This window comes from Pecten maximus, chromosome 9 (assembly GCF_902652985.1).
Source record: "Pecten maximus chromosome 9, xPecMax1.1, whole genome shotgun sequence".
Lineage (NCBI taxonomy): Eukaryota > Metazoa > Mollusca > Bivalvia > Pectinida > Pectinidae > Pecten > Pecten maximus.
This window is the reverse complement of record NC_047023.1, coordinates 40,277,110-40,300,939: the sequence shown is the minus strand read 5'-3', so window position 1 is coordinate 40,300,939 and position 23,830 is coordinate 40,277,110. Positions and strand designations below refer to the sequence as shown.

At 37.1% G+C, this 23,830-nt stretch overlaps 1 protein-coding gene and 1 long non-coding RNA gene across 2 annotated transcripts in view; one reads left to right on the top strand and one right to left on the bottom strand.

Moving 5' to 3' along the window:
- The window catches only part of LOC117334013 (ficolin-3-like), a 175,673-nt gene that overhangs the window by 133,159 nt on the left and 18,684 nt on the right, over positions 1-23,830 (top strand). The gene's annotated exons all lie outside the window — the stretch shown is intronic.
- LOC117334260 lies at positions 974-3,400 on the bottom strand. Its single transcript, XR_004534066.1, has 2 exons — positions 3,337-3,400; positions 974-1,225 (listed from the first exon to the last, which is right to left on the bottom strand). It is a non-coding gene; the product is annotated as an uncharacterized LOC117334260 (long non-coding RNA).

The following is a 23,830-nucleotide window of genomic DNA, read 5'->3' as shown; positions in this document are numbered from 1 at the left end:
AGTTTGTCAAAATAAATGACCTTGACCTTCAATCAAGGTCACATGGGTCAAATAGGCTATATTCTTCAAACGACTTCTTCTCAATAACCAAGAGGCCCAGGGAATTGATATTGGGCCTGTGGCATGCTGGGGTAAAGGGCTACCAAGTTTGTTAAAATAAATGACCTTGACCCTCATTCAAGGTCACATTTGTCAAATAGGTTATAATCTTCAAACAACTCCTTCTCAATAACCAAGAGGCCCAGGGACTTCATATTGGGCCTGTAGCATGCTGGAGTAAAGGGCTACCAAGTTTGTTCAAATAGATGATCTTGACCTTCATTCAAGGTCACATGGGTCAAATAGGTTAAAATCTTTAAAAGACTTCTCAATAACCAAGAGGCCCAGGGACTTGATATTGGGCCTGTCTGTAGCATGCTTAGAGCCAAGAGCCAAGACCCGATCTTAGGCCAATAGTATGCTGGAATGAAGGACTAAAAAATATATTGACATGAATAAACCTAGCTTACTCTGATATTTGAATAATGTTTTTATCAGCATAGTATCTGTAGAAATGACTTCAATCAACTGCAAATTTGCTCTATAGCCAGGTGAGCGATACAGGCCCATTGGGCCTCTTGTATATTAGGTGTATTGACAGACGAGGTGGGTGCCGCCGATGGTTATATATAAGGTGTATTGACAGACGAGGCGAGTGGCGCCGATGGTTATATACATGTATAAGGTGTATTGACAGACGAGACGAGTGGCGCCGATGGTTATATATTGGGTGTAATTACAGACCAGGCGAGTGGCGCCGATGGTTATATATTGGGTGTATTGACAGATGAACATACTGAAAACAAATATGTTAAGTCGTCCCGTTCTCTGAGATAAAGACTAGTTCAATCACTTTCACTTTGCTTTAAGATACGATGACGTCCATATAAAACATATTAGCAAATACATGTGCATGTATGATAAGTAGCATGAGTAGGCGATGATATTTTTATTGATATTAGTACAATGAAGTACCATACCTTTTGAAATAATAATAAAAAAAATTATGGTGATAACTTACAGGAAACGTTCACGGAGAATCCTTGTACAAGAATTTTGTAGTTCAGATCTTCACCGGCCACCTGGAATGTCGAGTACTGGGCATATCCTCTTGTCCCGTCCCAGGCCTCTAGTTCCACTCGGAGGATCCTCGGGATGGTAGTCAGCAGATGAAGGTTGTCATTGCCTTTGATGGAAAGAAAAAGAAGATAAAGAGAGAACCAGTCACACATCGACCATTCGTGCCTGTTCATGGATATTTTTATATACAACACAGATATAACAGGCATGCATAACCAAAAGGATAGCAGACTTCGATGAAAATTATGATTAATTATCATCATTATAATTGTATCGAACATTAGGTGACATGTAAGATTGTATTGGGTCACAGAAACTTCAAAACAGAATATCGATATATAGAGGAAATGTAAATCAATATAAAATTCTGACGGCGCCGGTCTATGTGTCTTTTGACAGTTTAAATGACACCAGATATACTATGGAAGCAATATCAGAAAAATATTTTTAGAAAGACATGTTCATATGTAACAAAATCTAAAAAAAAAGCTTGTTTCCCTAAAAAGATAAAAAATAGTACCCTTCAAGTGTAAACAACCGCCAAAAGATCAGAGCGATTGTTTCCCAAACAATGTCCTATTTTCCCCAGTTTCCCCGTAGGAGAACGTCCGTATATTGATGTCCTTTCGGTAGGTATAAAATCTTGTCCAATATGAAAAAGTAAACTGCTGATAAATCATTGCTGTATGATGAAAATGCCATCGCAAGGAGACTAAACACGAACATATCGTAGCCTCCCAAAACACACATACGCACTCACTACACGCATGCATGTCGCACGCACGGGAGGCCGTCCTTAAATGACATTAGCTGTTAATTGGACGTTAAAAAAATATACCAAACCAAACCATCGAATGTACGAAGGGAAAATGACATACTCTTAATTTTCGGTTTGGTTTGCTTTGGTATTGTTTAACGTCCTATCAACAGCTAATGAGATTTAAGGATGGCCGTCCCTGTGTTCGAGATACATTTTGAACATGTATGTTTGTGTGGTTGGGTGTGTTTTTTGAGGCTGTAGTAAGTATGTTTGTGTCTATCTCCTTATGATGCCGAATTTTCAGTGCTACCTCACAGTAGCAAACTGCCGAAGCCATCCAGGAGGACACGAACCCGGTCACATTTTGCAGACAACGGATGAATTAGTCATCCCACTCCAAAAATGCCGAGCGCTAAGCAGGACTAGCAAGTTCTGTACTAGTATTATACACTCTGGTATGTATTGGCATGGGCACACAACCGAAAGCCTTCCTCACAGGGGCAAATGCTCAACTAAACAAAATGAGACATTTAGACGCATTTTACTAGTACTTGTATGAAATTTACGCCCTACACCTCAGAAATCCGTTGTATACCTTCCGAAATACATGGACATGTATTTAATAGCATTACATTTTAAAACGCAAGTAAGGCAACATTGCTTGATGAAATCAGTCATTGTAAGAATAACTTGTAACAATTAAATCGCAATTCACATGGAACCTCATTTAGGTATCTCCCTACTAAATGGTGTATATCTCGAAACTTATGTAATGCCAATCTGGCGATAAATTGTTTTTATCTATAGACCGTTGATGACATTGACCGATTTAATCTGTTTGCAGCCAACATATTTGAACCACGGTTGGACCGGAGTTGTCTTTTGATGAAATATAAATATATGTAGGTACACGGGATATACCACCTGAAATTCAGGATTCTACCTAATCAAAGAAAACAAATAATGCAACTAATACATGTAACTAAAAATAATACATGTCTCCATCAAAGTCAACTAACACGTCAGGAGTACTGTAACTTCAGAATTACACGGTTGTGAAATCTAAATTTATTTGCTCAAAATTATCATGTTTAAAATAGCCAATGTAAAGAATCATGAATTGAATAGATAAATGATCAAAGCATCAGTGTAGGCACATCGAAAAGGTTTTGTAGTTAAATTGGTGGAAACATGAATAAATTTTCAAGCATTTTTTGGACATGCAGATCATAGTTGGGAATGAAGAAAACAATCACAAAGTAATTTAAAATTGAGCGAGTCGAACAATTTATTTTCATATGCTAATGATATGAATAGATATTTCATAAAATACATCGATATTCTTTAGAAACTGTTTGGGGCTTACCTGTTAAACCACCAAAAAGGAATTTTCACTCTTGCCCGATACAGACTTACCAATCCAGAAATCCTGATAGGTCAAATATAAACCAACTTACCAATCCAGAAATTCCCCAGTAGATCCCCGAAACCGTTTTCGACATCTCCACTTGTTCGTCTCTGTATCACCTGTGTAAATTTTTTTATCATTGCTTCACTTTTTCAATACAACTATTGTATTGAAGAAGATATTCAATGATGTTTATATACATGTGTCAAATCCTATACATTTTTAAGTACAACACAAAATTGACGACGAACTGTGCTGATATCAAAGAACCTTTGCACCTTTGCATGGACTGGTAATTGGGTGTCCTGAGTTTCCATATTCCGTACAGTGAATTACATAGAAATGCGAAGAGGAAATTCTTATTAAATGCCACCATGTGTTGCCTACATAGACTACAGAATATGTATACTAACATATTGTCATGAAATTAGAACAAAAAAGAGAGAACATTTTCTATATAATGTACATCATACTTCAAAATATTACAATAGATATTCTACGCACAATACCTGAGGTTAGCACTAAATGTTATAAAGGTTATATACTCATTCACTCCATTATAGGGGAATTTGAAGTATTCCATACTTACATACCATGGTCCATCCGACGTGTCCGTATCACAGAACAAATTGACACGTTTACCTTCAGATATGATTTCACAGACACCGGACGAGGACTTGACGTCAGAGGAATCGCCTACGGCTATAATGCTTGAAAAAAAACATTTTTTAGTGACATCAGAAGCATTCGCATATAGAATAAAAGGTAAAAGAAGACAGAGTCAATTGACTCAATGTTGTTCAGGAAATGATTGTCTATGACATGAACTCTCATTTCCAAAGGAATTTCCTATTTTTTGCCCGATCCGTTAAATTGCCAGCACAAGCCAAGCCAATGGTTTTATAATTTAGAATCTGCTGAAAGCCCGCTCCGGTATATCGCCTGCGGGCTATGTACAACGTTTTGACGTACGTATTCACTATCAGCTAAAACCCTCCCTCTATACATTTTTTGTATAGCTTGAAAAAGTCATTGCATCGCTCTTGAGTATAAGGGATTTATCAAACTCGAGCGATCCGAGTCCCGAGTGACGCAAAATCATGCAATAACTAACTTAATGCATGCTTCTCACCTCAAACTAACAGAAAGGGTGAGCGGAAAATTATTTGTTCAGACCCAATACTCACTTCTTCATTGCTTTCTGTAATACATATAATTACCTGTAGGAGTATTTCTCAGTTCTAACAACACAGTCCGAAATCATGCATCCTAATGGACACAATTACAATGTATGTTTTCATATGGAGTGAATTTCTGTCTTAAGTGCTTTTCCAACATAGTGTTTTGGAAAATTGTAATCTATGAGAGTTTACTATCCAGAGCTGGTGTCCGGGAAGGAAAGGGGTGTGTGTTTAACAATTAGAACAACATACAAAAAAAACCTGTTCAGAAGCTAGAAAGAAGCAGAAAAAACTACATTTTTAGTTTAATTTTCAAAATGTTGCAAGATGTTGATTAACTGATAAATGAATTTATTGTATATCTATCTCTATTTTTAGGAAAGGTATATATTCACATATGTGTTTATAGTTGTTATAATTCATATTTGCTCGGAATGTAAATGGTGTTTTAACACAAACAACAGCAGGGCTAAGCTCTACAGTAGGCTAACGATATATTTAGTACTATCTTTTCGTAGCTCATTTGAAAATATGATTTTATGATTATTTCAATATCTTAAATCAGTGCATTGACGCGGAAAAAATAATAATACGCATGAATTTTGCATGCCGCTCGTCAAGTTGTTAAAACCCACACCAGAAACACATCAGCAGCGAATTTTGTAAAATATGAACCATCGAAAATAACACTTTTACACTGTATTTGAAGAAAGGAAGAAAGCAGAAAAGAAAATGATAGTCAAAGAGAAAAATCATAACAATGAAGAAAAAAAAAAAAAAAAAAAAAAAAAACCAGAGGTATAGAGGACATCGACGAGGATATACAGGCGTTTTAGGGGACACGGTTAACGTCTCTTTTATAATGAACATCGAGTGATGATATGCTTATGTTTTATATTAAAGCGTCGTGTTCCAAACTTTTTTCGTTAATACATGCAAGTACAAGATTTCTCATTTAAACAGAAACAAGCAGTATCTGCACCCAATTTTATAACGTGAATTGCGGGTTATTCCGCAATACGTATTATAAAATATGAATGCAAAACAAAGACATCATAAAAAGGTTTGATTGGATTTATTAGTCACAACTTTACTAGAATTGGCAGTCGTCCCAGCATGGGTATAAATGACATGCCACAAATCAATAATACAAACAATGATAATTAACGGTTTCTGGGTGTACAGCTCCCCGTTAATTATAAAGCAAATTCAATGAAAAATCAAGTAATCACATCAATCAACGGTTCATGGGTGACAACTCCCCGTTAATCAATAGTTTACAAATCCTCAATATTTAACAGATTCTGGGTGCCAGATCCCTGTTAATCAAGATGCCAAATCATTGAAATCAATATTCAACAAATCAATATGCAGCTGCAACTGCATTCAATATAAACAGATCAGCAGAACAATGTTCACAATGAATAAAATGTCCAAAATATTGTAAATTAGACAAATCAGTTAATAAACTGTATCCTGGGCAGCAGCTCTCCAAAGATATATAGCAAGGGATTAGTTTGAACATTGTCGATTTATCCGAATCCTGGTCTGAGAGACAACGCAGCACGAACTTCAAGGTCAAAACACGGCACTCTCAATGAGGGCAAACCAAGAGTATTTTTTTCTATAGGTGCGGTAACCTTTTTTGATGTACATGTAATAGGTAGCATTTCACCAACACAGCAAGTCTGAACAATATACATGTACCCCAAAACCTACCTAAAGTAACTTGTACCGCGAACTATGCCATATGAACAAGACAACTCAAATTGGCTTGTTCACCGCCAACGGCCAACAAAGTCGCGGACAAGGTTGTGACTAAAAAATCCCTTCCTAAGTTCAGGGAACGCCCTACCATTAGTTGTGAAAAAGGTTTCTATCACTCCTTGCAAGGTGTTTACAAAAATGTCATTGCCAAAACTAGACAAGTGAACCTTGTCATTAGCAAGGAAGAACTGGTCTTCCAACTTCAACTTAGGGTATTGAATAAAAGCACTTCCCCTATTTATCATAAATGCAGAAAGGGACCCTTCAATCTTCGCCTGGTCCTTTCTGATGCTACAGTGTTATTCGACCCTCTCCAATGCAATCTAGGTAATACCTATGACCAAATCATTAAAGTTCTCGGAAATTTTACCTCTAACCAAATTATGGCCTCTTTGATTTCAACTCTTAATTTTCCCCATCCTTGTCTCCAGAAGGTCATTACGAAGGTCATTACCCCCCCCCCCCCCCCCCCCCCCCCCCCCCCCAACATGCAATATGAAAATGCGAGGAGGATCCTCAAACTTAACCAAATGCTGAACTACTGGTCGCAGGTGCTTGATCTTCATTCCCCCTTTGCCCTGCCACCACAAGGACAGTCCAACTCTGCCAATGTTCCATTGACTTCCCCCCGGTCTACTTTGGGCATGTACACAAGCCCTCCTTATTATCGAGGACCCCACCAGCCAGACCTGTCCTTGAACACGCTAAAAATTGGTCTAAAAATGTTTGTGTTGGAATCCTTATGTACTTGTTATATGTTAGTGACCGCCAACGGCTGATGTCCATGATTTCCCCCTCCAACATGTTGGCCATTGCAGCTGTTGTTGCTGCTCCGATACAGAATGAATGAGATGTATATCTGTTAGTGTTAGCCTCTATGCCTACTGCCTTGCAAGCCTCTCTTAATATACTTGAGAATTTATACCAGGTACGTGGTTTACAACCGAAATGACAAGGGAATGTGCCCCTTACACCAGGCCTAATGTCCAAGTTTAACTTTATATTTGAAACAGGGCGGCTGATATTGTTAACATAGGGCAATATAATCGTAGTTTCCTTTTCATATTGGTCTATCTTGGAAAATGATAACTGTATGTAAGCAAAGCCATCTTCTACAATAACTTGTGAGCTGTCTACACATCTTACTGGTGTTTTGCTACCGCATGTTAACTCCCCAACTCTGAAAAATCCATAAAATACCATGGAATAAGCACATAAAAACGGTCACACTTCAAAGGAGGAGCTACAGATCTGAAGAAGAACAGAAATAAACTTTATCAACAAATCCAATGTAATTGGCAGTCGTGAATCAGCCACACCATTGCATCTTCTAATACCCTCCAGCATTTTATGTACAATGAAATGCTGAGTTGGGTTAAGCAATTTTTTTTTTTTTTTTTTTTGCAATTGAAACCAAGACCCGCTAAGTAACATTGCACTATTGAATGCCTTGAACCCTGTAATGACATATAAGCTATGTAATGAACTATTTGCTTAATAGATGGGGCCAACTATACACCAAGTTCATATCACTTAAATATTTTTTCAAAACTAGTCATAGCTTTACTGTATAATGCCTTAGCATTTTCTGTGAAAGAACTCCCTATCAACCTGTCAACTTCACTGTCAATATGTAGCACAGAAATTCCCTGGTATTTCTGTCGATCCTATGTCTGCTCCTGCGATTACCTGCCGAAACTTTGAGAGCTAAAACCAAGATAAAGCATCAGATGCTGAATAGGATACCCCTGCCAGATGTATTGTCTAAAACTGAATACTATTATTCATGTAGCACAACGCCAGGGGGCGCAATAAGGACATAAACCCTCAAAGACTTTGCAGTTTTCTTGTTGAGTATAGTAACAAGTGCCTCATTATCAACAAACCATTTTTTTTTTTTTTTTTTTTTTGAAAACTGAAAACTGTTTTCCAAGTAAGGAATGCAAGAAGAATTGGCAAACTCTAGAAATGTAATATCTCTCATGAGTGGTTCGTTCTGCCATAGGGTTGGCCACCTAAAAACAGACCAATGGTTCCCAAAAAAGAGCCCCAAATCTAAAGGTGTTATTTTCTGCACTGTCTGTAAGTAAGCCCTAAGACTCATTAGATGACTAATCTACTTCAGAAATATAGGATTCACCATTGAAATGATTTAGGAAATTACCCATAATTCAAGATCCTGTCTAATTCATTGAGTACTTAGAACCAAGTGTAATGATTTACATGCACCTGTCATTGCATCAAACATCCGTCTGATGAATTAACATGCCACAGGGATTTCCCTAGCATAAATTGACAAGGAACCAGCTAATGACTGTAGCTCTTTCAGGGTAACTTTTCCCTTTTGTAACATTAAGTTAATTTCAACAATAAGTACTACTTGACACTTGTTTGTCATGGGGAATTTTCCCATTCATCTTTTCTGTGTCAATTCTAACCCTAAAAATATCAGTATAGTTTTTGGGGCCCTGTGCTTTCTCTCTAGCAATAGGAATGCCAAGTTCATCAAAAACTTCCCTAAACTCTCCCATCAAAATGCCACAGGTTCCTGTGTTAGCTCTACCAGAAAACAAGACATCTAAATAATGATCCAATGATATATCCCCAGACTTCTCCTTTACTATCCATTCAATAAACCTAGCAAATTTCTCAAAAATGCTACAATATATAGAGCAACCCCTTTGGAGACACTTGTCAAACATTAATATTCCCTTTAATTGGAAGCCTAAAAGGTCAAAATCTAAAGGGTGTATTGGAATCAACCTGAAAGCGGACTTAATGTCCATTTCCCCAACAATGCCCCATTGGAATTCATTGTTACCACCTTGTCAAAGGATGAGTACTGAACTAAAACCTCCTGGGGGTCAATCATATTATTTATGCCTCCTTCCCTAGGATAAGCTAGGTGTGTAATGTTCAACTCCTAAAGGGGATATATGGAGTGTTGAAATAGGTTTAACCGTGAAAGGGCCAGCTAGTCTACTTAACTAAACTTCCTTCATGATTTTTCCCTCGGTTTCACTCCTGCTCCACTCTTTTTTTTAAATGTAGTTACCCTGGGCCCTTGATATTGAATTTTGAACCCCTCTGGATACTGAGACCTGTGGTACTTGGCAACCCATTTGCTGAACCCTGACCACCAGCCTGATAACAATTTTGAAATCGGATGTGCCCTGTTGCACCGCAAGCACTTGTGAGCATAAGTGTATACCTTTCGAGTGCACTGTCCTTTTTATATAATTATAATCAAAACGTTCCTTCATCTAGCTACTAGTATTACATTATGCTTGTCCCTGGGGCCTCGAGGGGTCATGTACAGTAAAATATAGTTCATTGTCCACCCTTCCCCATGAACTTTCTGGGTTGGGAGCTTTTCTCAACATGGACTGTTCATCGTACAGTTTCCATTACTGGGATCCTGACCTTTGAACACCTAACCGCACCGTATGCATCTATTTCAGAATGCCATGCCAAATGCTCATTTTAACTACGAATGCACGATCATCAGTCAACTGTCTAGTTATATTTTTATATATCGTTTTTGTAGCTGTTTTAGGCCTGACTATCAGCACCCCATCAAATAACAATCAAGCATATTTTCTGTGCATTACTACATTCACCGAGCTTGATTAGCAACAAAATTCCCAGATCATTTTACACTGACAATTTGAGTTATTGGTGTACCTGTAGATGGTTCTGATGACTGTTGTCATGTGACTGCTGGTTGCCATAGGGACTCCCTTGTAAACGTGGTCTCCAGGGGATCTCCACCTTCAATGACCTGCACGGGTAGATCTGAATGAGGTTCATTGTTGCCTGGATCAGTCCCTCTATTCCTCTTTGACATAACCGACTCGGATGGCCCCTTTCTAATCATATAACGACATCAACCAACAGCAATTTAATGTCAGGCGAGGTAATGCCATATTTATAAAGCACATTGGTTCCGTTACACAGAACATACACATAATTTTAACACCATGCTATGTTTCGTTTTATAAATAGGCAACATAATGCATTTGAACGATTCTGATCACTGATAATAATGACACATAATCATTAAACTTGGGTTCCAAATCAATCGGCACCCCGTGGCCATCGCCCATATTATACGCATAACTGGCACAGACATTTACCAACATAAATTGACTTTATAAACATTTTCAAATGTAGTACTTCAAAATTAAATGAGTGAAATTGCATGACTAGATATTTAATATCTGATAGTCGCACTATATCTATAATGTGTATTTCAATCGCGCCATGTGTGACTAGCATGGCGTCGGATACATTTTTTAACACGAGAAGCAATCGGCCACAATCAGGCCTAAATTTGCACATCTACGGATAAATTAGGTTTATCCGTAAAAAACAAATATCTATACATATTTTTGAAATCTTATTTCCTGCTAACAAACAGTTTCTGATACTTAATTGAACGAATTTGTTCCACTGCCAAATTGATTTCATCTTCTTGTTGAAACCGGAAAGAGCTTACAGACAAGGGAGGTAACTCAGTAATGTATCCTATGTTTTATATTAAAGCGTCGTGCTCTAAACTTGTTTCGTTAATACATGCAAGTACAAGATTTCTCATCGAAACAGATACAAGCAGTACCTGCACCCAATTTTATAACGTGAATTGCGGGTTATTCCGCAATACGTATTATGCAAAACGTTATTCCGAAGCTGTTCCACTGAAGACCATTGGGATGGAACATGTATCGGAATCCCATTTTACAGATATTTTCACGAGTAGGCGTTCCACGGGAAATCCTGAGTGACTAAGGGACACAATTCACTCCAGATTTAATGTAAGTCGTCTATTATCCATGTCGAAACCTTCTATCACTCCATATCACCCTAGTGTAGTGGACCTGTGGAGAGGTTTAGTGGAACACTAGAATCCAGGTTGAGGAACCCATGCTTGGAGAAGTCTAATGACTGGGATAGGTATCTCGATGCAGAGCTGGTTGTATACAGAGAGGCACAACAAGACAGACTATAGTTGATATATGAATCGACCTCTCCCAACAAACGAGGGCTTATTGATATGTTGTTATCCTCATATTGAAGGATTTGAATTTTGCCAGATATTGTATAATTTTTCAATATAACCCCCTTCAGTATCTATACACTTTTGCCAGCAGTGTTTAAGGGCCTCAATGTCACTTTTATAGAGCTCCTTTTCATGGCTGTTCAGAGAGTCATCCACTGTAGTGTCCTGATGGAATAACATACACCTTTAGTGAGTAACAATACATGGCTAAAAATCGTCTATTACTACATACTTTGGTCAAACTTTGGATGATAATCCTAGTCCTACTAATTAACTATATATCTAGTGGGTACACTAGCTAGGTTACCCCTTTTTCTGTGTTTCTATTTCATTTTGTATTGTGTAATTTAGAAAAGATATTTGTAAGTACATTTGCATTGTGCAATCAATATGCGATTATACAGCAAATGGAAAAATACAGATCGAAGCATCGTCCTATGAATACCTAAAGATATGCTAATAAATATTATATGATGCATGGTTTTCTGTTCTTATAAAGAAAGTTTATTTATAGATAGATATTGAATAGGGGCCGCGGTGGCCGAGTGGTTAAGGTGTACCGACACTTTATCACTAGCCCTCCACCTCTGGCTTGCGAGTTCGAAACCTACGTGGGGCAGTTGTCAGGTATTCCGGGTACTCCGGCTTTCTCCAACCTCCAAACCTGCCACGTCCTTAAATGACCCTGGCTGTTAATAGGACGTTAAACAAAATAAAACCAAACCAAAATTGATATTTAAAGTGTGTAAGCGCAGTTATATCCGGAAAACATAGTAGGTAGTGTGATCCATTTCTAAACTGTATATGCCCATAAGCAATTTTGGTTTACGATGGTAGCAGCAAGCACAGGTAACGGTAAACATATTGACAGTAGGCCGGTGGTTTTTTCTCCGGGTACTACGGCTTTCTCCAACCTCCAAACACGGCACGTCCTTAAATGACCCTGGCTGTTAATAGGACGTTAAACAAAATAAAACCAAACCAAAATTAATATTTAAAGTATGTAAGCGTAGCTATACCAGGAAAAATATAGTAGGTATCGGGATCCATTTCTAAACTGTATATGCCCATAAGCAATTTTGGTTTACGATGGTAGCAGCAAGCACAGGTAACGGTAAATATATAGAAAAATAACCCTTATTCAACTGTGGACAGAAAGTAGTCTGCATATTTTTGACCAATCAAAAGCGTACTTCCGTTACACACTCAATTCATCTTCTGATCTTTGAGTGTTACACCTTGTTGATATAGTAATTTAGAGCAGTGACTATTATTTCCGTTATAAATACTTACCTGAAGCAAACACCTGTGCGGTAAAGAAGAAAGAATTTTATACTGAGAAGTGTAGTGTTCTCTGAAATTTGTCTTTAACCATGTTCTTCTATCTTGTATCAACAAATACTACCTTGTCTTATCTGTGCAAAAGTCGAGGAAATTTATAAACTTTATTGAGTAGATTATATGGTGACTGTCTACTTACAAGTTCCACTGTATTGTTCGATATACCGGCTGTTTACACTATTCGGGGCTCCTTAGTCATTTGACAGCGGAAGTGTTCCGAGTACAGGTAGTTTGGCGCGAATATTGCACGTGCGGATTGCCGCGGTTGTCTATATAAGCCGGTACACCTGTGTAGTTCGTCAGTCAGATGGAAAGTCTCGATATGACTGCCTGGATCAGCTCTTCCTGACACACTATGTCAGAATGAAAGTCTTTAAAAGACTGTTATAGTAACACTCACTGTCAGTAGTTGTGTGTACTATCGTTTATTGTAGGGCCATGTAGCCGCTAGTTTACTAAATTACTGTCAAGTTGTCATATAGTATGTGTGCTGAGTGTATGTCAGAGTTGTATAATTTGTCTCTGTATATTTTACACAGTGTTGTCTTAATAAAACTACACGAACGTTATATATCATGAGTTTGTGTTTATTTGCCATACTTCACGTACAAATTATGACACAGAATGTAAGTCCCTGACGGACCCAAGATCACCGAACCCGGGTATAAATATTTTAAAGGTGTCGGTTTGAGGTGAAAAGCCGCTCCTTTTACATTGGTGCCGTACTGACCAGGATCTTGGCAACCCGTTTTGGGCATTTTTGAAATGTTGGTGTGATAAGATTTGTAAAAGTGAAATGAAGTAATGGCAAATAGACTTTATTCGTGTGTGTTTACTTGGAGGGAGTGGCAGCTTTTATGAATATACATTGTACTTGGTATTTCCGGAAAAATCCTGATGTATACCGGAAGTATGTCGAACACAGAAACGCGTCTTTAATCTGTAGTTGGAAAAGTTGTTATAATTGGCTTGGTTTAATAATATAGTCAGAGTTTTCCTTTGTTAATGCTACAGGGTATGGTGAAGGTTCCTGGTATCTTGTGAAGTCTTAGTTTAAGTTTAAATCTATACCAAAGTCTAGGAGGCTAGAGTTGAAAAGCAGAAGTGATAATGCTGTACTCAGCCTCAGGTGACAGGTTAGCAGTGTTTGTGGTTTATATTAAACTTTATAAGGAGACTTTTGTTCCTTGGTTGAACTACTTGGGTAGTAATGTGGAATTTTTGGAGTGATACGATGTCCTGTCTAAATATGGAAGAGGAACCCATTTTAGAATATGACTCTGAAGGAAAGGAGTCGGGTCAACCTAGAGCTAACTATGGGTGTGTGAGATTGTCTCAGTGCTAGCTGACTAGTAACGTCACTTAGAGGTTGTAGAGGTATGTCTATCTCTAAGACAGTACAGTGGGTATAGTGGAACCAATAAGAGTTTGTAAATGTGTATGTTTCTAAGACAGTACAGTGGGTAAAGTGGAACCAACTATTGGAGTAGCAACACATGGATTGTAAATGACTTCGTGTTTTCCCGGAAGCTGTGTTTGTGTGCGAGTTGCTTTCATTGTGTGTACAGCTTAAAGTACTTTATGATTTGGATACTTAAAAATTACTGGAACTGGATACTTAGTGTATCTTGCCATTATGTAGTGACTCTGTACATATTGTCTGTGGTTATGTACAGAATGAATTTGATGTGGCAGAGCTCGAGATAATCAAGTGCTTATTTTGTTATGCATTTTGTCTTATATTTTATTTTATTGTTATTTTGTTATACAGGAACTTGTTTTTATTGTGTTTGTGCTTCTGAAGAGTGAGCAACCATGTAGGTAGTTTTGGTAAAACGCAATGGTTGACCATGTTACCCTGGCATGGTAAGCAAATTCATGAAAAAAAAAGTGTACTGGGCACTTTGAATTATGCTCTTGAAGCTATTAACACAAAGAGGAGTGTGCTGTGTAGTTCTGTGATTGTAGTTCCATTTATATATTGATGTTGTAACATACATGTAGTAACACTATCATTACATTTTGTAATATAGGTTTCTAGGGGAGTGGATATAATGATTCAAGTAATGTTTGTGATTGTTGTGTGTGCTCAATCTGATTGTTTAGTGTGTACTTTATACGAGTGTTGTGCAGTGTATGGAATTTAGGTGTTAAATTGCTGGTTGAATATGTTGTATGAATTCATGAATTATTTTAAGTAAAGAATTTCATTCCAAATCTACTGTCACATTGTAATTAATAGACAGGGTTCATGAATTATTTTGTAGTACTGGATTCTATGCTAAATTATTATGTGATTATTTTGTAGCACCTACAATATGTATAATGTTTGTTTACATGTGTTAAGAATTCGTAAGAGGGACGTATCCCTATTTATATTAAATGTTTTTGAAGATTGTATCAGGTGTTGTATCAATTATATATGTATGATTATTGTTTATACAAAATGTAGGTAGTAAGTTGGTATCGCCATCAGAACTGATTGGAACCTTAATTGTGTACAAAACTTTGTGAAAGTATGTTTTGTAGTGACGTTGTACTTTGCAACTACAATTGCATGTTAAAGCTGATGTTGTGCCGACCTGTGTAGTTTTTGTACGATCTGCTGAGATATATTTCTTTGTCATCAAAGTTTATAAATTATGTAAATTTTGACAAAAAGTTGTATTTTTTGTCTTAAGGGGGGAGGAGTGTAAAAGTCGAGGAAATGTTTAAACTTTATTGAGTAGATTATATGGTGACTGTCTACTTACAAGTTCCACTGTATTTTTCGATATACCGGCTGTTTACACTATTCGGGGCTCCTTAGTCATTTGACAGCGGAAGTGTTCCGAGTACAGGTAATTTGGCACGAATATTGCACGTGCGGATTGCCGCGGTTGTCTATATAAGCCGGTACACCTGCGTAGTTCGTCAGTCAGATGGAAAGTCTCGATAGGACTGCCTGGATCAGCTCTCCCTGACACACTATGTCAGAATGAAAGTCTTTAAAAGACTGTTATAGTAACACTCACTGTCAGTAGTTGTGTGTACTATCGTTTATGGTAGGGCCATGTAGCCGCTAGTTTACTAAACTACTGTCAAGTTGTCATATAGTATGTGTGCTGAGTGTATAACAGAGTTGTATACTTTGTCTCTGTATATATTATACAGTGTTGTCTTAATGAAACTACCCGAACGTTATATATCATGAGTTTGTGTTTATTTGCCATACTTCACGTACAAATTATGACACAGAATGTAAGTCCCTGACGGATCCAAGATCACGGAACCTGGGTATCAATATTTTAAAGGTGTCGCTTTGAGGTGAAAAGCCGTACATCTGTCTAAATTCCCTTCTGTCAATTTCAAACACCATTACCAAATCAGTTCATCATCTCTACATGACTTGAAATGAATAACTTAGGAGACTCAGATCAAGTTGGGTGCATGACAAAAAAACAATACACAGAGAAGATCTCTCTAGCCGAGCGATATATTGCGGCTAGTATTTACCAGGGTTACATCCCTTCACACTCTAACATACCCGCACACGACTGGACAAACAGGTTAACGATCAATATAGACGCAACAGTACATGACTACCGGACGCACATGGACATTATAAATAAACATCACAGGTAAACAGAACACTCCCTGTAAACGATAACACACATAAAGAGACATGACTGAAACCACAACAATATAACAGCTACAGTGTATATCTGACCCTATCACATCTATCATCATGCACATATTAATATTGTTATGTATATCATGTGTATTATATGGCTCGAATTTCAATCATATTGGTCGAAAAAGTAAAAAGCGTAACCGATACATGCTGTTTAAAGTAACTCTTGTGCATTTGTAATTATGTCTTAGATATCCGCACAAGATGTTTTATATATATCACATATATTGTATTACTCATAAGTAAGATTAGTGAAAGAAATAAAAGAACAACTATCTTCATTTATTGTTTCGTGAATTTCCTGTAAGAGTTACGCCCCTTTTAATACGTGGTTAACAACAACGCTACGAAGTCCAGGAAATAATATAATGATGATATTTCAAATGTTATCAACTACATTCCAAACCGTAGGTATGTATCATTATGTATTGTTTGGTACAGGTATGTATAAGCATTCAACTGCTTACAGTTGGAAGTTATGGGCTGATGAAAGCCAACTGGACAAAGACAATGTTAATGAAGCGCACTAGAGCTTCATGTTGAATTTGCCTTTGTCCAGTTAGCATTCATCAGCCCATAACTTCCAACTGAAAACAAGTAAACGTTCATATATGTATTTGCATTTGACAACGAGTTTTAAAGGCTTAATCGAGGAATTTTGCTCGTACCATCAATGAAAAAAATATCGTCAAAGACGGAACAGCCACAGGCATATTTCCTTATCGCCGACGTCACAATGATGACGGCGCAATAAAATGACGTTATGATAAAGGTTTGGAAGCTATGGACTCGTAAACTTCAAGTTAGCTTTGTAAAGTTTTATAGTTGGACTTGTATTGCAGTGTATTGTAGAGGAGTAGAAATTAAAAATGTAATTTTAATTAGATTTAGGCTTCAGTATCAATGTGAGTATTTTTAGGTAAACCGTCATGCCGCTATATAAATATAACTTTCGTGAATATTTGAAAAATGCAAACATTATTTAGTTAACAACAATTGCGAAACAAATTTATTTTGATTTATATTAATCACTCTGATTCGACCGGATGGAAAAAAATTAATAATAGTAATAAAAAAAAGAAGAAAATTGGTATGTTTGTAGTTCGGTCTATAAACTTAATTTTTAAAATGGTCACTTGTCATATTTATATTGTACAACGACAAGGAATTAAAACTAGGAATATCAAGGGATATACACCTAGATATTCCATTAAAACGAGAGAACCATTTCCCTTTTAAACATTAGCTTCTGGGGTAATCGCAAATCGAATTAAAATTGTGTAAGATAAGCTTATTAGTCATGACTAAACAGGATTTCTTGCAGGAAGATACATTGGAGAGAACACAAGGCTAGTTTATGATATTATGCAATACACAGAATAAAAAGACATACCAGGCATGTTGCATTTGCTAGATTTTGAGAAAGCTTTTGACTCTCTGCCATGGAATTTTGTTATGAAAGTCTTTTAAGTTTTTCGGTTTTAGGAATTTATTTTAGATCGTTCCGAAAGTTGACTAAGTAATGTTAATTAGAAGTAAAAAAAAAAACATAGACAAGATACTTACTTAGTAGGGCTCAACACAATTGTCACTCCTTGGAATAGAATTTAATGTGGCTCTACATATAATTCATCAGCGTAGTTATTATTTATTAATTAGCAAGGCTTAAAGGAATCATTAACATATTGGGTAGAAGAAATGTTGCACCAAATGATAGAATTTATTCATAAAACATGTTATTGATATCCCGGTTCATCCACGACTGTTGATTTCTCCTAGACACCCGTCCTCAAATGACCTCGACTGTTGTTGTTTCTTTGAAACCCACTCTTATATGACCCTGCTGTTGCGATGATATAAACGCCCCAAAACAACAAACAAATGTAAGCGCATGTTTTTTAGTTTGTTATGACAACGGAAACGAGTCTGATCTCCAAAATCCCCATAGGAAGATACATTATGCAAGAGTATAGCTATTCAAAAGACGAAATCGTGGATTTATGTATTTGCCCAGAAGCGCTATAGTGAATATTGCAATTCCCCATACCTGGTGTTTGCGACAATCGGATACGGTTCTATGTTTTACGATGTAAAAAGCACTAAATATGAACAAAATCGGATATTAAACTAGTCACAATGGAACCCGAAGAACACACAAAAACAGAATGTTTTTTTGTTTTTTTTTATCTATTTTCAATTTCAAAATATTTTATTGTCAACACAACAAGTATAAATTTACATTGAATATCGTACAGAATTGGTGTTGGCTTTTTTATCTATCATCTTACATGTTTAAGTTTGTCAATATTCTACACACTGTTGGTTTCTCCTTGCCGTCTCCGGTGAATCCGGCCTCAGACTAGTAGTTGTGAATATATACTTAACAAATAAAGAAATATTATCGATGTTTGAAACGGCGGTAGATATGTCAGGTTTTAGTGAAATGTAGTAAATGAGGGATCAAATCTTGAAGTATGATGTCCTTCTAAGGACGCTTAAATGCCGACCAAAATCCGTTCCGGTTCGGTGATTTTGTGTGGTGGTCATGTCTCCAAGAACGGTGTTAGTAACGTGTATATGACCACCATTGGCTAGGACCACAACATTACAACGCCGGCGCATAGAGCCTGTATATCATCAAATGGTGTGAGCCGGGATGGCGTTTCACTCCTCGTTCAATTCCCGCGCCAGTTTCTGTAAGCTTGAGGGAGGACACCGCTGATTTGTTCCATTGAGTCCAAATCGGGAGATTTTGAAGGCCAATCCAAAACTTGGACAGTGTCCTGCTGTAAGAACGTCCGGGTCACATGACCGATTTTGGATGTCGTATGATCATGCTATAAATTGGGCCCAGTTCCTTAACACTGTAACAACGGAACGGCGACGGGAGCTACATTTTTTATCCCAAATACATAGCGACTTACACTTCAATTGCAATTGACAATATATATGACTAATCTGTTTTCTAATCGACATACTCGCTGCCTTACATCATTGCACATCCAACAAACCATGTGTCCATATGAAGAAACGAAAAATTCCCAAAGCTAGAATTTTTTTTTTTTTTGTATTGCCACTTTTACTCATAAAAAGTCTTTCCGCCATTTCATCTTCTATCTTGAAAAGCGGTGAATTCGTAATTTGGCACGAATATTGCACGTGCGGATTGCCGCGGTTGTCTATATAAGCCGGTACACCTGCGTAGTTCGTCAGTCAGATAGAAAGTCTCGATATGACTGCCTGGATCAGCTCTCCCTGACTCACGTAGTCAGAATGAAAGTCTTTAAAAGACTGTTATAGTAACACTCACTGTCAGTAGTTGTGTGTACTATCGTTTATGGTAGGGCCATGTAGGCGCTAGTTTACTAAATTACTGTCAAGTTGTCATATAGTATGTGTGCTGAGTGTATGACAGAGTTGTATACTTTGTCTCTGTATATATTATACAGTGTTGTCTTAATGAAACTACCCGAACGTTATATATCTTGAGTTTGTGTTTATTTGCCATACTTCACGTACAAATTATGACACAGAATGTAAGTCCCTGACGGATCCAAGATCACGGAACCTGGGTATCAATATTTTAAAGGTGTCGCTTTGAGGTGAAAAGCCGTACATCTGTCTAAATTCCCTTCTGTCAATTTCAAACACCATTACCAAATCAGTTCATCATCTCTACATGACTTGAAATGAATAACTTAGGAGACTCAGATCAAGTTGGGTGCATGACAAAAAAACAATACACAGAGAAGATCTCTCTAGCCGAGCGATATATTGCGGCTAGTATTTACCAGGGTTACATCCCTTCACACTCTAACATACCCGCACACGACTGGACAAACAGGTTAACGATCAATATAGACGCAACAGTACATGACTACCGGACGCACATGGACATTATAAATAAACATCACAGGTAAACAGAACACTCCCTGTAAACGATAACACACATAAAGAGACATGACTGAAACCACGACAATATAACAGCTACAGTGTATATCTGACCCTATCACATCTATCATCATGCACATATTAATATTGTTATGTATATCATGTGTATTATATGGCTCGAATTTCAATCATATTGGTCGAAAAAGTAAAAAGCGTAACCGATACATGCTGTTTAAAGTAACTCTTGTGCATTTGTAATTATGTCTTAGATATCCGCACAAGATGTTTTATATATATCACATATATTGTATTACTCATAAGTAAGATTAGTGAAAGAAATAAAAGAACAACTATCTTCATTTATTGTTTCGTGAATTTCCTGTAAGAGTTACGCCCCTTTTAATACGTGGTTAACAACAACGCTACGAAGTCCAGGAAATAATATAATGATGATATTTCAAATATTATCAACTACATTCCAAACCGTAGGTATGTATCATTATGTATTGTTTGGTACAGGTATGTATAAGCATTCAACTGCTTACAGTTGGAAGTTATGGGCTGATGAAAGCCAACTGGACAAAGACAATGTTAATGAAGCGCACTAGAGCTTCATGTTGAATTTGCCTTTGTCCAGTTAGCATTCATCAGCCCATAACTTCCAACTGAAAACAAGTAAACGTTCATATATGTATTTGCATTTGACAACGAGTTTTAAAGGCTTAATCGAGGAATTTTGCTCGTACCATCAATGAAAAAAATATCGTCAAAGACGGAACAGCCACAGGCATATTTCCTTATTGCCGACGTCACAATTATGACGGCGCAATAAAAATGACGTTATGATAAAGGTTTGGAAGCTATGGACTCGTAAACTTCAAGTTAGCTTTGTAAAGTTTTATAGTTGGACTTGTATTGCAGTGTATTGTAGAGGAGTAGAAATTTAAAATGTAATTTTAATTAGATTTAGGCTTCAGTGTAAATGTGAGTATTTTTAGGTAAACCGTCATGCCGCTATATAAATATAACTTTCGTGAATATTTGAAAAATGCAAACATTATTTAGTTAACAACAATTGCGAAACAAATTTATTTTGATTTATATTAATCACTCTGATTCGACCGGATGGAAAAAATTAATAATAGTAATAAAAAAAAGAAGAAAATTGGTATGTTTGTAGTTCGGTCTATAAACTTAATTTTTAAAATGGTCACTTGTCATATTTATATTGTACAACGACAAGGAATTAAAACTAGGAATATCAAGGGATATACACCTAGATATTCCATTAAAACGAGAGAACCATTTCCCTTTTAAACATTAGCTTCTGGGGTAATCGCAAATCGAATTAAAATTGTGTAAGATAAGCTTATTAGTCATGACTAAACAGGATTTCTTGCAGGAAGATACATTGGAGAGAACACAAGGCTAGTTTATGATATTATGCAATACACAGAATAAAAAGACATACCAGGCATGTTGCATTTGCTAGATTTTGAGAAAGCTTTTGACTCTCTGCCATGGAATTTTGTTATGAAAGTCTTTTAAGTTTTTCGGTTTTAGGAATTTATTTTAGATCGTTCCGAAAGTTGACTAAGTAATGTTAATTAGAAGTAAAAAAAAAAACATAGACAAGATACTTACTTAGTAGGGCTCAACACAATTGTCACTCCTTGGAATAGAATTTAATGTGGCTCTACATATAATTAATCATCGTAGTTATTATTTATTAATTAGCAAGGCTTAAAGGAATCATTAACATATTGGGTAGAAGAAATGTTGCACCAAATGATAGAATTTATTCATAAAACATGTTATTGATATCCCGGTTCATCCACGACTGTTGATTTCTCCTAGACACCCGTCCTCAAATGACCTCGACTGTTGTTGTTTCTTTGAAACCCACTCTTATATGACCCTGCTGTTGCGATGATATAAACGCCCCAAAACAACAAACAAATGTAAGCGCATGTTTTTTAGTTTGTTATGACAACGGAAACGAGTCTGATCCCCAAAATCCCCATAGGAAGATACATTATGCAAGAGTATAGCTATTCAAAAGACGAAATCGTGGATTTATGTATTTGCCCAGAAGCGCTATAGTGAATATTGCAATTCCCCATACCTGGTGTTTGCGACAATCGGATACGGTTCTATGTTTTACGATGTAAAAAGCACTAAATATGAACAAAATCGGATATTAAACTAGTCACAATGGAACCCGAAGAACACACAAAAACTTTTTTTTTTATCTATTTTCAATTTCAAAATATTTTATTGTCAACACAACAAGTATAAATTTACATTGAATATCGTACAGAATTGGTGTTGGCTTTTTTATCTATCATCTTACATGTTTAAGTTTGTCAATATTCTACACACTGTTGGTTTCTCCTTGCCGTCTCCGGTGAATCCGGCCTCAGACTAGTAGTTGTGAATATATACTTAACAAATAAAGAAATATTATCGATGTTTGAAACGGCGGTAGATATGTCAGGTTTTAGTGAAATGTAGTAAATGAGGGATCAAATCTTGAAGTATGATGTCCTTCTAAGGACGCTTAAATGCCGACCAAAATCCGTTCCGGTTCGGTGATTTTGTGTGGTGGTCATGTCTCCAAGAACGGTGTTAGTAACGTGTATATGACCACCATTGGCTAGGACCACAACATTACAAGGCCGGCGCATAGAGCCTGTATATCATCATATGGTGTGAGCCGGGATGCCGTTTCACTCCTCGTTCAATTCCCGCGCTAGTTTCTGTAAGCTTGAGGGAGGACACCGCTGATTTGTTCCATTGAGTCCAAATCGGGAGATTTTGAAGGCCAATCCAAAACTTGGACAGTGTCCTGCTGTAAGAACGTCCGGGTCACATGACCGATTTTGGATGTCGTATGATCATGCTATAAATTGGGCCCAGTTCCTTAACACTGTAACAACGGAACGGCGACGGGAGCTACATTTTTTATCCCAAATACATAGCGACTTACACTTCAATTGCAATTGACAATATATATGACTAATCTGTTTTCTAATCGACATACTCGCTGCCTTACATCATTGCACATCCAACAAACCATGTGTCCATATGAAGAAACGAAAAATTCCCAAAGCTAGAATTTTTTTTTTTTTGTATTGCCACTTGTACTCATAAAAAGTCTTTCCGCCATTTCATCTTCTATCTTGAAAAGCGGTGAATTCGTAATTTGGCACGAATATTGCACGTGCGGATTGCCCCGGTTGTCTATATAAGCCGGTACACCTGCGTAGTTCGTCAGTCAGATGGAAAGTCTCGATATGACTGCCTGGATCAGCTCTCCCTGACTCACGTAGTCAGAATGAAAGTCTTTAAAAGACTGTTATAGTAACACTCACTGTCAGTAGTTGTGTGTACTATCGTTTATGGTAGGGCCATGTAGCCGCTAGTTTACTAAATTACTGTCAAGTTGTCATATAGTATGTGTGCTGAGTGTATGACAGAGTTGTATACTTTGTCTCTGTATATATTATACAGTGTTGTCTTAATGAAACTACCCGAACGTTATATATCTTGAGTTTGTGTTTATTTGCCATACTTCACGTACAAATTATGACACAGAATGTAAGTCCCTGACGGATCCAAGATCACGGAA